At 37.9% G+C, this 14905-nt stretch overlaps 2 pseudogenes; both read left to right on the top strand.

Annotated features, from left to right (window-relative positions):
* The window catches only part of LOC141543986 (dnaJ homolog subfamily A member 1-like), a 231113-nt pseudogene extending 227856 nt beyond the window's left edge, over positions 1–3257 (top strand).
* A 9162-nt stretch (positions 3258–12419) lies between these two features.
* Positions 12420–14520, top strand: LOC141544621 (RNA polymerase II elongation factor ELL2 pseudogene; annotated as a pseudogene).
* Positions 14521–14905: the final 385 nt, after the last annotated feature.

Genomic DNA, 14905 nt, shown 5'->3' with positions numbered 1-14905 from the left:
GTTTTGCTGTCTATTTCTTTTTGCAGCTCTCTTAATTTCTCTTTTAAGAATTTAGAGACTCTACCACTTAGTGCATATATGTTTAATACTGATACTGCTTCGTTATCTATGCTACCCTTTAGTAGAATATAATGTTCTTCCTTATCTCTTTTAATTAGATTAATTTTTATTTTTCTTTGATCTAAGATGAGGCTGGCTACTCCTGCTTTTTTGGCTTCACCTGAGGCATAGTAGATTCTGCTCCACCCTTTTACTTTTAGTTTGAATGTGTCACCCTGTTTCAGTTGTTTCTCCTATAAACAACATATAGTAGGATTCTGTATTTTAATCCAGTCTGCTAACTGCTTCCTCTTTATGAGAGAGTTTATCCCATTCACATTTATGGTTAGAATGACTAATTCCATATTGCTTGCCATCTTGTTAACCCCATGCTTATGCTTTTCTCCTTTCCTTCCCTCTTACCCCTCTACCCAGTATTAAATTTGTGAACACCACTTGCTTTTCACAGCCCTCCCTTTTTAGTATCCCTCCCCCACTTTAAAATTCCTTTTCCTATATTAACCCTTTTTCTCACAATTTCTGTATTGCCTTCCCCTTAGCTTACTTCTTCCCTCTCACTTTTCAAAGCAGTGAAAGAAGTTTCACCATAAATCAAATATGTCTATTGATACACAATATGTTCATCTCCCTCCTTTCTTTCTCTCAGATAGAATAGGTTCCCTTTGCCTCTTCATGAGTTATAGTACCACCACTCTACCCTTTTTTATGAAATTATTCCCTTTCCACCTCTAGTTTCTAGGACAAATTATACATGTGTTCTTTACATATCTTTATGGCAGAAATATAGTTCTCAAGATTTATTTTTACATTTTTAGAAATCTCTTGAGTTCTGTAACATTTGGTGTAGGTTTGGTTTTTTCATCAAGAATAGATGTAATTCATTTATTTCGTTAAATGTCCATCTTCTTCCCTGGAAAACGATGCTCATTTTTGCTGGGTAAGTGATTCTTAGCTTCATAGCACTTTCTGAATATCATGCTCAAGGCCCTTTGTTCTTTTAATGTGGACTCTGCTAGATCCTGGGTTATCCTTATTGTGGCTCCTCCATATCTGAATTGCTTTTTTCTAGCAGCTTCCAATATTTTTTCCTTCATCTGATGGTTCTTGAATTTGGCCAATATATTTCTTGGTGTTTTAATTTCAGAGTCCCTTTTGGTAGGTGAAGGATGAATTTTTTCAATGTCTATTTTACCCTCTTTTTCCAAAATGTCTGGGCAGTTCTCTTTGATAATTTCCTTGAAAATAGTGTCCAGGCTCTTTTTTTCCTCAAATATTTCAGGGAGTCCGATTATTTTCAAATTGTCTCTCCTGGATCTGTTTTCCAGGTCTGTGGTCTTTCCAATAAGGTACTAGACATTATTTTCAATTATTTCATTTTTCTTATTTTGCTTGACTACTTCTCGGTTTCTTCTTGAGTCATTCATTTCTACTTCTTCAAGTCTAATTTTCAATGATGTATTTTCTTCACTCACTTTTTTTATATCTTTTTGTAATTGTCCAAATGAGTTTTTCAGTGAGGTTTTTTCTTCTATGGATTTTTTTTCCATTACATCCATTTTAGTTTTAGAGAGAGCTGTTATCTTTTTCCAGCTCACTAATCCTGTTTTCCTTGGAGTTGTTCCACTCTGGATAACTTCTTCAGACTCTCTTTCCAAGCTTCCCTTTCCTTTTCCCATTTCTCTTCTAGGTCTCTTGTGAGAGCCTTTTTGATTTCCTCTATGAGATTCTTTTGTATTGAGGTGCAGCTTATATCCCCCTTAGGGGATTCCTCTGGAGACAATCTGCTTTTAGTGTCATCAGTATTTTAAGTCTGCTCTCTCACCATACAGAAGCTGTCACTGGTTAGATCCCTTTTGAATTTTTTGTTAATTTTGTCTGAGCAGAATCAAAGAAAACAAATTGAAAAGAGAAAGAATTGGTCTGTTTCTGGGGGTGAGGGGCTGGATGGTGTTAAGGAGGCTCCTCTAAAGACTGAGTGAGACAGCAGCAAGGTCATGGCTTTGTCTGTGCTCTGAGGTTCTAAGAACGAGATGAGTCACTCTGGATGGTGGTGGGGGTGGCTGGGTCCCGAGAGACACTATTTCTGGGGTTTTATTCTTCACCTCTGGTAATTACACCTTCTCTGCTGCTCCTGGTTGCTGCCAAGACAGAGTATCCACTCTGGAGTAAAAGTCTTTTTGCATAAACGGCAGAGATATCACCCCTCCCCCCTCTGGTCTGCAGTGTGAGCTGCCTGTCTTGCTCTGGCTGTCTGCCCTCAGTCTGTGCCCAATCTGTTCGACCCTCCCCCAAGCAAACAGACTTTCTCTGGTGAATTTCAAGGATGTCTTCTGTGGGTGATTATTTGTGGGTTTCTTTTCTGGTAAAGCATTAACTTCGAGGCTTGTCATGAAGTAAGTCTTGAGAGAAAACGCAGAGCTCAAGCAGCTGTCTGCCTGCACGCTGCCATCTTGAAGAATGTAATTTGTAATAAATGTGAAGGAAGGGGTGGTAAGAAAGGAGTTGTAGGATGCTGTCCCAATTGCAGGGGTACTGGGGTGCAAATTAGAATTCATCAGGTAGGACCTGGAATGGTTCAGCAATTTCATTCAGTTTGCAGGGAATACCAAGGGCATGGCGAACAAAGAAGCCCTAAAGATAGATGTAAAAGCTGTAATAGTTGGAAAATCATTCTAGAGAAGAAGAATATAGAAATTCATATTGACAAGGGCATGAAAGATGGTCAGACGATTACATTCCATGATGAAGGTGATCAGGAACCAGGACTTGAGCCAGTAGATATTATCATTGTTTTGGATCAAAAGGATAATGCTATATTTATATGACAAGGGGAGGACATTTTCATATGTATGGATACCTTGATAACAGAACTATAGTCATTTCTTCCCATCTTGGTCAGATTGTTAAACATGGAGATATCAAATGTGTGCTGAATAAAGGTATGCCAATTTATCTTTGAACTTATGAGAAAGGAATTCTAATAATTGAATTTAAAGTCACTTCCAAGGAAATGGCTTTCATCAAATAAGCTATCTTTGTTTAAAAAGTTGCTTTCTGAAAGAAAGGAAGTAGAGGAGACTTAAGATATGGATCAGGTACAACTGGTGGACTTTCACCCATCTCAAAAAAGAAGATGCCATCACAATGGAGATGTTTCTGAGAATGATGAGCATCATCCCATATTAGGTTCTTACTAAGTGCTAATGAGATAATGAGACATTAGGTTCTTACTAAGTGCTAAGTCAGTACTTGACAATTCTCTAGTTCTAGCCATGACTGGGAGTTTTTCTTGTGAATTTCTGGGGAAGAGCTTGCATGCTTAGGAGGATCAAGTTCATTGGTTGAAGTAATTTTTCCCAGAAGCCCTTGCATTATCCCACGCCCATTCTCTGGGAGGACAAATGAGGGAAGTCACTACTCTGGACCAGAGTTAATGGCAACTGTCTGGAGACAACGGTTCTCTACAGGAAGAAGAATCTGTCTGAGGAGATTTGAGTTGACACAGCAGATATCCTCCCAGAGAGCAATTGGAAGCTTGTGGAGAGAACAGCATATTACAAATTGGTACCCAACGTGGGGCAACGACTTTTGCTTATCCTCACAAGGACTTATTCTGAGCCCTTCAGAGGAGCTAGCCTAGACCTTCACATTTAAGGACTTATTCTGATCCCTTCAGAGGACCTAGATCGGACCATCACAATTTGGTGCCTGAACAGGGACAGACACGATTCTGATTCCAGTGGGAAATCCTCCTAATCCAGATCTCAGTCTCTCTGACCCAGAACTGTGAGTAACAAGGAAACTTTGTTAAAGATTAAGTGAGAGTTCTAATAGACAAGTAAGGAACTTAACTTGTTAATGGCTAAACTAGCAATCTCTTATAGTGAAATGGGGTAAACACCTTCTGTTCAAGGAAAATGTTTACAGAGCATCATCAAGGTTATGAAAAGCCAAGGATTGATTATAATTTTGGAGGATATTACTGAATTTTTAAAAACAGTGAAGGTCATATGTCCTTGATTTTCTCTGGAAGAAGAATTGGATCCAGATGAATGGGAATTAGTAGGAAAGCAATTAGATGAACACTACAATTGCCCTTGTGACATTTTGCCCTTTGGTTTTGGACCAAACTCAATTTCCAAAGATACACTTCATAACTACAATTTAATCCAAATGGCTTTAAAAAATGTTATTCTAAAGAAAGAGAAGAAGGGTCAAAATAGGGAAGTATCAACTAAACTAGGTGAAAAAGATGAATCAGATAACAATGAAGTTAAGTACAATTCTGAGCAACAGGAGCATTTCCCATCTCCTCCCTCAATTAACCCTTCAGGGGTGGAGCAAGAAGGAGGAGGGGAAGAGGCAGAAACACAAACAGAATTGCCTGTGAAGCAGCCTAAGCCTATGACAAGATTAGAAAAAGCATCGATTAAAGCTAAGAGAGAAGGAAAGGATATAAGTGATTTTATACATGCATATCCTGTGATTGAATATATTGACTCTGTAGGTCATAAAAGGAGAAGATATGCACCTTTAGATTTGAATAAAATTAAAGATTTGAAAAAAAGGTTGTACCCTTTATGGGGCTACATCAGCTTATGTTAAAATGTTACTAGATGGTTTGTCTTATGAAGTCCTAACCCCGAATGATTGGAAATCCATAGCAAGGACATGCCTAGAACCTGGACAAAATTTGTTATGGCTTGTGGAGTTTCATGAATTATGTAAAATCCAAGTCAGATGCAATTTGGAAATAGGAATTAACACACAATTCACTTTTGAGCACTTAGCTGGTGAAGGTCGGTATGGAGAGAATTCAGAACAGATTAATTATACCATGACAATATATGAGCAAATTGCAAAAGGCTGCAATAAAAGCTTGGGGTGTCCTCCCTGGACAGAAAGATCGTGGAGAGGCTTTCGCTAAAATAGAACAAGGTGCCAATGAACCTTTTGCGGATTTTGTGGGACAATTACAAACTGCTGTCAAAAGAACTATTGGAGAAAATGCAGCTACAGAAAAAATGACCAGACATCTGGCTAAGGAGAATGCCAATGAGATTTGCAAAAGAATTATATGGGGATTAGACAAAGATGCTCCTTTAGAGGAGATCATAAGACGCTGTGCTACAGTGGCTACAAATGCTTTTTATACCCGGACTATGATGAACATGGAAAGACAGGGTCCCTCCTGTCAAGGGACTTCTAGGGAAATTCATCGATGTTTCCAATGTGGAAAAATTGGACATCTAAGAGCTCAGTGTCGGTATGTACATACAGTGAGAAGACAGAGTGAGAGAAGACCTAAAACTCCATGTCCGAAATGTCACCAGGGTCTCCACTGGGACTCCAAATGTAGATTGACCCAGGGAAATGAGAGGTGGGGCCCAGCTTCAGCCCCCAAGTGAGGCATGATGGCAGCCGAGGTTACATCCGGAGAATTTTAAGACATGATCAATCTGCCAAAAGACAATCAGATGGAAGAAAGGGATTGAAATTAGGAAAAAATAGAGTTGTGTGCAGTAGAGACTACTGAGACTCCCTGGAGAAGTGAAATCTGTTCCTGTTGAGCTTATGGATCCTTTGCCTCCAGGCACAGTAGGCTTGACCATTTCCCCTTCTGAGAGTGCCTACAAAACAGTGTCCATCCATACACTGATGTGGGAAACTGGAGAACGTGTAGCTAATATCCCAGTCACTAACACAGGTAGACAACATGTGATTTATCAACCAGGAGAAGTAGTAGCATCAGGCTTATTGTTATGTACCTCTAATAAGCAACCTGGTGATAGTCTCCTAGATTCTGACTCCAATGAACAAAATCCAGGAATAGATTGTACAGCAACTGTGACAGCTGACCAACCTATGCTTACTATTTATATAAATGGAATACCTTTTGAAGGATTGGTAGACACGGGTACAGATTGTGCAGTTATTAGAGATGCCAATTGGCCCAGTCACTGGCCAAAGATTAAGGCAGACACCTACTTGTCTGGGGTAGGAGGATCAATAGCTGCAGAAGTTAGTGCTAGGCCTTTGAGATGGACATTTGAAGGTGAAACAGGAGTTTTTACTCTTTTTGTGGTTGAAAAAATCCCCATCAATCTGTGGGGAAGAGACATTTTACAGCAGATAGGATTACAAATGAGTAAAGGACTACAATCATCTTAACAACAAGCACTACTATTGTTTTGTTTTGTTTGTTTTTGTAATATTCAACTATAGTTATATTTTAAAAAGTTAATAAAGTCAGTAATATAAAATGCTGAATTTGTGATTTATCATGTTTAGTGTGCAAGATAGTTTAACATCATTGATTATTTCCCTATGATAAAGAAGAGGCCCAAGCATTTTTTCACAACTTGTATTTTTTGTTTCAGTGTGTATAAGCAGTGGCTTAGACTGAGGTTGGAGTCTTGATTGACCAAATGTACACAAGCATTTATGACTGTTAAGCTCTAAAATTAAAATTTTATACTTGAATTCATCATCAGAAAACTTTAATATGTTGATGTTTTGGTCTTTTTAGGACCTGGATTGTTACACTTATGCTGTATTACCTAGATGGTGTCTGTATTTAACAAATAATTTTGATGACATGTGGTAGACGAGGGGTAAATTTAAAACCCGAGTCTTTAGGAAGAACATTTTATTTAATTTACAGTTTACAATCACCTTAAATCTGATGGTTTAGTGTTTTAGAATGAATTCCTTTCTATTTTGCCATTATGCTGTTATTTTTTTTAAATGCTTGTCAAGATGAGAGCCATTCATTTTAGTTTTTTTTTTTTTAATTTAAGCTAACTAGTTTAATGTTTTATCTAGTTAAATGCTTTCTACTTTAACTAGTTTAATGTTTGACCAGGTTGCAAGAAGCAGCTTTAAATGTTTTAAAAGGTTTATATCTCCATAGTAAAGATCATATAAGCAATCTGTAAATAGTAGAAACTAAATTATATCTAGGCATCTTCATAACATACAGTAATTGCAATCTGTTAGCAGGTTTTCAGGAGAAAGTATAGAGAAACCTGCTTTGGTAAATAAAATGATGAAGGATGGCTTATATAAGCAAAAATCTCAAGTACCCAGAACATTTCATTCAATTGCTTACTAAGAATGAAAAGTAAAACTACAATAAACATAACCAATGTACTCAAAAAAGAAAGAAAGAAAGAAAGAAGAAAGAAAGAAAGAAAGAAAGAAAGAAAGAAAGAAAGAAAGAAAGAAAGAAAGAAAGAAAGAAAGAAAGAAAGAAAGAAAGAAAGAAAGAAAGAAAAACAGAAAGAAAGAAAGAACCTTACTCTCTAATATTTTATCCCACTTGATGAAAGCTTCAGAATCTTCCTAAGACAATTCAAATGGAAGTGATTCCATGTCCTGGCATGGTGCTGGTATACTGTCCAAGTTTCACAGACATACAATAGTGAAGCATGCACAACAGCTCTATAGCCCTTCAGTTTGGTAATTAGTCTAATAAGTCTCATCTCCCAAGCTTCTCCTCAGAGCCTCCCCAACACTGAGCTACCTCTGGCAAAGGGTGTATTAACCTCAGAATTAATGGCAAGATATGAGAATTTATCCACAGCATTAAAAGCTTCTCCATGTGCTGGAATGGTGTTTCCATATATGAATGGTGTGGTGCTGAGTGATGGACAAAAAATGTTTTGTTCTTGGTGATAGGCCAAAAATTATCAGAAGCAGCAGAGAATAGAGCCATAGTTAGTTGCATGTCAGCTTCACAAACTATATTGAGTGCACAATCATATGCAAACAAAATAAAAACAAATACTTATGCTGGGGCAGCCAGGTGGTCCAGTAGATAAAGCATCAGCCAGCCCTGAAGCCAGGAGGACCTGAGTTCAAATTTGATCTCAGAAACTTAATGCTTCTTAGATGTGTCATCCTAGACAAGTCACTTTACCGCAATTGCCTAAGAAAAAAAGAAAGCAAACAACCAAAAAACAAAGAACCCAATACTTATGCCAATATAATTGTAATTGCAGCAACAGCTACAAGTGAGCACAAAGGAAATCATTTTCATAGGGAGAGGAGGAGAGATGGAAACTGTAGAAGAGCACTGACACTTTCCCAAATGAAAATCAGAGACTCTCAAGGTTAAAAGCAAAATGGATTTATTATGATCTCACAAGAAAGGACAACTCCTAATAGAGAATGTATCGTCAGTAAAGTAGTGCAAAGCACAAGCTGAAAATATAATATTATATAGAGCCTAATGTAGAAGCCTCCACCGCTTTTTTCCCTTTTCTCCCATTGGCTGCTGGACTCCAGGCTTACATCCTAATGAGATAATCTATTCAGAGCCTAAAAATCTATCCCAGAAACAAAGAATACTAGCTGATGACACATTCTTAATGATAACGAAAAGGAGGAGGAAAGACAGAAAGGAAATATAATATAATCATTAATCAAACACCTGCAACTTTGCCTCAATGTGTTACTGAAAAGTCTCAAGTCACAATTAGGGCATAAGTCAATGCCCAATTCTTGTGAGAGGTCTTCACTCAGTTCATCCCCTTCAGAAACTGAAAAAGAAAAATAGGCAGAGAAAGAAAGACAGACATTAAAAAATCACAAAGAAAATTCTGCTGAATGATGAATTTTGTCTTGGACTGGTGAAGACCAGCACAGCAAAAACTGAATATTACTTTCCTAAAATATCTAATAGTGATACTTTACTGGATTCCAGCCTAATCATTCTATAATTCTTTATGGTTTAACACTTTCTTTCTGCTTGGTGACAAAGCTCCTTGGTCCATCTTTGAGTTGTTTTTATAAGATATTTTTCTTCTTTCCCTAGGAAACCAAAGGCTATAGTAAAATATAGACTAGTCCCTAGAATTGGAGAGAGAGGGCTATTATATAGATTAACCTAGATCCTCTTTTGAAAGATAATCTTCCAAACACAGGGTGGATACTTATACAAATAACTATAACAAGTGAAAGCTTGTCATTGGCTCACGTTCTTATGCCTCAGTAATTGCTAGGATAGATATTATCTTGAGTGGATGGAAAGGATGAATGACTGGGCATCAGCTGATCCAGGAGAAGTTAAGAAAGTTCATTTTTTCCTAGGCAAAATTGTACCAAACTTGGGGAAATCAGCTTTTAAATTCAACATCACTCTCATGGGGAAACCAGCTTTTAAGTTCAACATCACTCTCATGGGGAAACCAGCTTTTAAATTCAACATCACTCTCAGAGAAGATCTTGCTGAGAATATTCTTCTACTAATTAGCATTTACATAGGTTCAAAAGTACTTTTTATATGTAAACCCCATTTAATCCTCACAACATTCTGGTGGTGAGGGAGCTACTATTATTATTCCCATTTTACAGAAAAAATAACTGATACTAAAAAGGATTGATGATTTGTCTTGGGTCACACATTTGGAGAATATTTGAGGTTGGATTTAAACTCAGATCTTTTTTATTATCCAATCCTATATACCTTGTGCCACTTCTACAATTATCAACAACAACTACTAAGTATTCCTTAAAATGATGATTATTGCTGCTTATATCATATTAGTTAAAATCATAATGATGAGTGCACAGTCCTTTTGTTAAAAAACTTAAAGAGTATTATGCTTCCCACATTATACAAAGTCCAATTTACATAACTGAATGATGAATGCCTAGGCAGAAGAGCTATAAACACAACCAGGCTTAGAATATTTTCATAAATTCTGCTTTGTAGATTTTCAATTTTGGTTTTAAGTATGTCCATAAAAATCTGTCACTGACTTCATTGGCTTTTAATGGGACAAGAAACAAATTAATTTCATTTGTTAAAACCTAAAATTTAATGATTTCTGCAAGCAATAGCTGATGTGAGCTGAGTTCTTTAGTTTGCTTTTTTAGTTATCACTCTGGACCCTGATCTACAAACCTTGTCCCAACTCTTGTGACTGTATGGTAGCATCTAGGATAGTAACCTGAAACACAGTAGGTACCTGAGAAATGCTTGTCAATTGACTCAATTGTTATAATTTTCGACCAACACCTTCATTCTGTTTCAAGTAAGCTATGCCTCACTAGCTGTTGTGCTAAATATTATCCTGAGTGGATAGAGAGTATTACTGATTGGGCTTCTGTGGAGCCAGGAGAAATGGGGAAAGTTCATTTTCTGCTAGGCAAAATATTACCAAGTTTGGGGATATTTCTCATGGACTTGAATTCTTGGTCCTATTTCCTTCTCTCTAGACAGTGCAAGGTTTGTCTTCTGGGGATATTTAACATAATAAGGCTCTTGTCTTTTTAAAGCTATTATCCATGCTTTTTCTATTAGGAACAAAAAGTACAATGAATGAATGGGCTTCAAGACAAGTTATATTCTGATGAGTTTTGCCTTTTACACGTTAATTTTCAGGGAGAAGAAAGTCTTAGAAATGAAATCTGTTATAAAAATTTTAAACAGCAGGGGCTGAAACAAGATGGCAGAAAAGATACATATCTTTTTTTCTGAGTTCTCCCCGTGTCACTCAAAGTAACAACAAATTCACCCTCTGAACTAATTTTGGAGTGACAGAACTCACAAATATTTGGAGTGTAACAAATTTCCAGCAGAAGATAATTTGGAATATCTCAAGAAAAGGTGTGTTTCAATCAAGCAAAGAGGGAGCCAGGCCAAGTGCAAGCTGGTGCAATGCAGACAGGCGAAGTAACGACAGTGCAAGACTCAGGGTGATGGGGCCTCCACATTACCACACAATCAACCAGAGGAATCTATAGTACTGCTGGCTACTCTGACCTGATTGCAAGCTAACAGATCAGCAGATTAGCTGTAAGCCATCTAATGCAAACACAAAAGACATATAGTGAGTCCCTATACTTTAGAATAGTCACGGACATGGCCAGGCCCACCCAACACCAGAAGTTAGTCACTACTGATCCAGCTAGGCCATTGTTGCCTATAGATGAAGCTTGGATAATCTCCCCTTTACCCTAAAAGCAGATTTCAAACTTTTTTTAAAAAATGAGCAAAAAGGTAAAAAAGAATTCTGACCATAGATACTTTTTATGGAGAAAGAGAAGATTCAAAGCCTGAGGAAACTAAAAGCACATCGTCTTGAGATGAAGCCCCAAAAAGTGATATGAATTGGTTCACATTTTATAGGGCTCTCTTAGAAGAATTCAAAAGTATGTTAAAAGAGAGAAGAAAAATGGGGAAATGAAATGAGAACATTGCAAGTGGGTTTGGGAAAAAAACAAAAAAGAAACAAACAAACAAACAAGATATTTTCTTTTTTTTTTTTAATTTTTTATTATATATATTTTTTTTATAATATTATCCCTTGTATTCATTTTTCCAAATTATCCCCCCTCCCTCTATTCCCTCCCCCCGATGACAGGCAATCCCATACATTTTACATGTGTTACAATATAGTCTAGATACAATATATGTGTGTGTGAATATCATTTTCTTGTTGCACAGTAAACATTAGATTCCGAAGGTACATGCAACCTGGGCAGACAGATATTAGTGCTAATAATTTACATTCACTTCCCAGTGTTTCTTCTCTGGGTGTAGCTACCTCTGTCCATCATTGATCAACTGGAAGTGAGTTGGTTTTTCTTTATGTTGAAGATTTCCACTTCCATCAGAATATATCCTCATACAGTATTGTTGTTGAAGTGTACAGTGATCTTCTGGTTCTGCTCATTTCACTCAGCATCAGTTGATTTAAGTCTCTCCAGGCCTCTCTGTATTCCTCCTGCTGGTCATTTCTTACAGAGCAATAATATTCCATAACCTTCATATACCATAATTTACCCAACCATTCTCCAACTGATGGACATCCATTCATCTTCCAGTTTCTAGCTACTACAAAAAGAGCTGCCACAAACATTTTGGCATATATATGTCTCTTTCCACTCTTTAGTATTTCTTTGGGATATAAGCCCAGTAGTAGCGCTGCTGGGTCAAAGGATATGCACAGTTTGATAACTTTTTGGGCATAATTCCAGATTGCTCTCCAGAATGGCTGGATACTTTCGCAACTCCACCAGCAATGTATTAGTGTCCCAGTTTCCCCACATCCCCTCCAACATTGATCATTATTTGTTCCTGTCATCTTAGCCAATCTGACAGGTGTGTAGTGGTATCTCAGAGTTGTCTTAATTTGCATTTCTCTGATCAATAGTGATTTGGAACACTCTTTCATGTGAGTGGATATAGTTTCAATTTCTTCCTCTGAGAATTGTCTGTTCATATCCTTTGACCATTTATCAATTGGAGAATGGTTCGGTTTCTTATAAATTAGGGTCAGTTCTCTATATATTTTGGAAATGAGACCTTTGTCAGAACCTTTGTTTTTAAAAATATTTTCCCGAGCAACGGGATGGCCGTAGCTGTGGTGGCGGCTGCAGGAGCCGGAGCAGCTGCGGCCGCAGTGGAGCCAACAGTAGCAGCAGCAGCAGCAGCGGCACCCGGGGGAGTTTAAGATGGCGGCGGGGGGGCCGGCGGCAGCGGGTCTGCGGGAGGAGCGGAGCTACGGTTTATCGTGCGGGAGGCTTGGCCAGGACAATATCACCGTGTTGCATGTGAAGCTCACAGAGACGGTGATCCGGGCGCTGGAGACGTACCAGACCCATAAGAATTTAACTCCTTCCAGACCTTCAATTCAGTTTCAAGGACTCCAGGGGCTTGTCAAAATTCCCAAAAATGATCCTCCAAATGAAGTGCATAACTTTAACTTCTACTTGTCAAATGTTGGCAAAGATAACAGTCAGGGAAGCTTTGACTGCATCCAGCAAACTGTCTCAAGTTCTGGTGCCTCACAGCTCAATTGCCTGGGATTTATACAAGATAAAATTACAGTATGTGCAACAAATGACTCCTATCAAATGACAAGAGAACGAATGACCCAGGCAGAAGAGGAATCCCGTAACCGAAGTACAAAGGTTATAAAACCTGGTGGACCATTTGTAGGTAAAAGAGTACAAATTCGGAAAGCACCTCAAGTTGTTCCAGATGCAGTACCTGAGAGAAAAAGGTCAACTCCTATTAACCCTGCAAATACAATACAAAAGATCCATTTAAACAACAGTGTTTCTCAGCGGCCCTATAGGGACAGAGTGATTCACCTCCTGGCACTGAAGACATACAAGAAACCAGAACTATTTGCTCGATTACAGAAAGATGGCGTTAATCAAAAAGACAAGAACTCCCTTGGAGCCATCCTTCAACAGGTAGCCAACCTGAATCCCAAGGACCTCTCATATACCTTAAAGGATTATGTATTTAAAGAGCTCCAAAAAGATTGGCCGGGATACAATGAGATAGACAGACAGTCACTGGAGTTAGTGCTATCTAGAAAATTAAATCCATCTCCTCAGAATGCTACCAGCACCAGCGGTTCAGAATCTCCTATATGTTCTAGTAAAGATGCTGCATCTTCTCCTTCTCAGAAACGCCTCTTGGATTCAGATTTCATAGATCCTTTAATGAATAAAAAAACTCGGATATCTCACCTAACAAATAGAGTTCATCCAACATTAAACGGTCATTTGAATTCCACCCAAGAAAAAATTGCTGTGGCTCCACCACCACCACTACCACCACCACCTCCTCCACCACCACCTCCTCCTCCTGCAGCTGCCGCCACCCCAACTCCACCACCTCTTCCTTCAACCCACCTTCCAGTTTCAAATCCTCCTCAAACTGTAAATTCTAACTCCAATTCCCCTAGCACTCCAGAAGGCCGGGGGACTCAAGATCTACCTATTGACAGTTTTAGTCAAAATGGTAGCATCTTTGAGGACCAGCAGGACAAATATACCTCTAGGACTTCTTTGGAAATTCCACCACCTGATTCAATCCTGTTGAAGTGTCCAAAGCCCATGGAAGAGAAGCATTCAATGTCACATAAAAAATCTAAAAAAAAATCTAAAAAACATAAGGAAAAGGACCAAATTAAAAAACAGGACATTGAGGAAAAGGAGAAAGACCTTAAGACAAAAGAGGAAATTGCCAAGCTAAATAACTCTAGTCTGGATTCAAATGAAGGAGTTAAAGAGGTTTGCCCTGCCTCCACAGATCCTTCTTCAACTATTGAACTACCAGATTACTTGATAAAATATATTGCTATTGTCTCACATGAGCAACGCCAGAATTATAAAGATGACTTCAATGCAGAGTATGATGAGTACAGAACTTTGCATGCCAAAATGGAGACTGTTGCTAGAAGGTTTATTAAACTTGATGCACAACGTAAGCGTCTTTCTCCAGGCTCCAAGGAGTATCAGACTATTCATGAAGAAGTCTTAGAAGAATATAAGAAGATCAATCAGTCTAGTCCCAATTACCGTGAAGAAAAATACAGATGTGAATATCTTCATAACAAGTTGGCTCACATCAAAAGACTAATAGGTGAATTCGACCAACAGCAAGCAGGGTCCTGGCACTAGACCTCTGCTTAGACCAGAAGATGTGAATAAACTTAAGCTTATTTATTTAAAAAAATATATATATATATTTTCCCAATTTGTTACTTCCCTTCTAATCTTGTTTGCATTAGTATTATTTGTACAGAAACTTTTTAGTTTGATGTAATCAAAATCTTCTATTTTGTGATCAATAATGATCTCTAGTTCTCCTCTGGTCATAAATTCCTTCCTCCTCCACAAATCTGAGAGGTAGATTATCCTCTGTTCTTCTAATCTATTTATTATCTCCCTCTTTATGCCTAAATCATGGACCCATTTTGATCTTATCTTGGTATATGGTGTTAAGTGTGGATCCATATGTAATTTCTGCCATACTAATTTCCAGTTTTCCCAACAGTTTTTTTCCGAATAATGAGTTTTTTTTTTCCCTAATGTT

Source organism: Sminthopsis crassicaudata, chromosome 5, assembly GCF_048593235.1.
Source record: "Sminthopsis crassicaudata isolate SCR6 chromosome 5, ASM4859323v1, whole genome shotgun sequence".
Taxonomy (NCBI): Eukaryota; Metazoa; Chordata; class Mammalia; order Dasyuromorphia; family Dasyuridae; genus Sminthopsis; species Sminthopsis crassicaudata.
The sequence above is the reverse complement of the archived record's forward strand: the minus strand, read 5'-3'. Positions and strand labels throughout refer to the sequence as shown.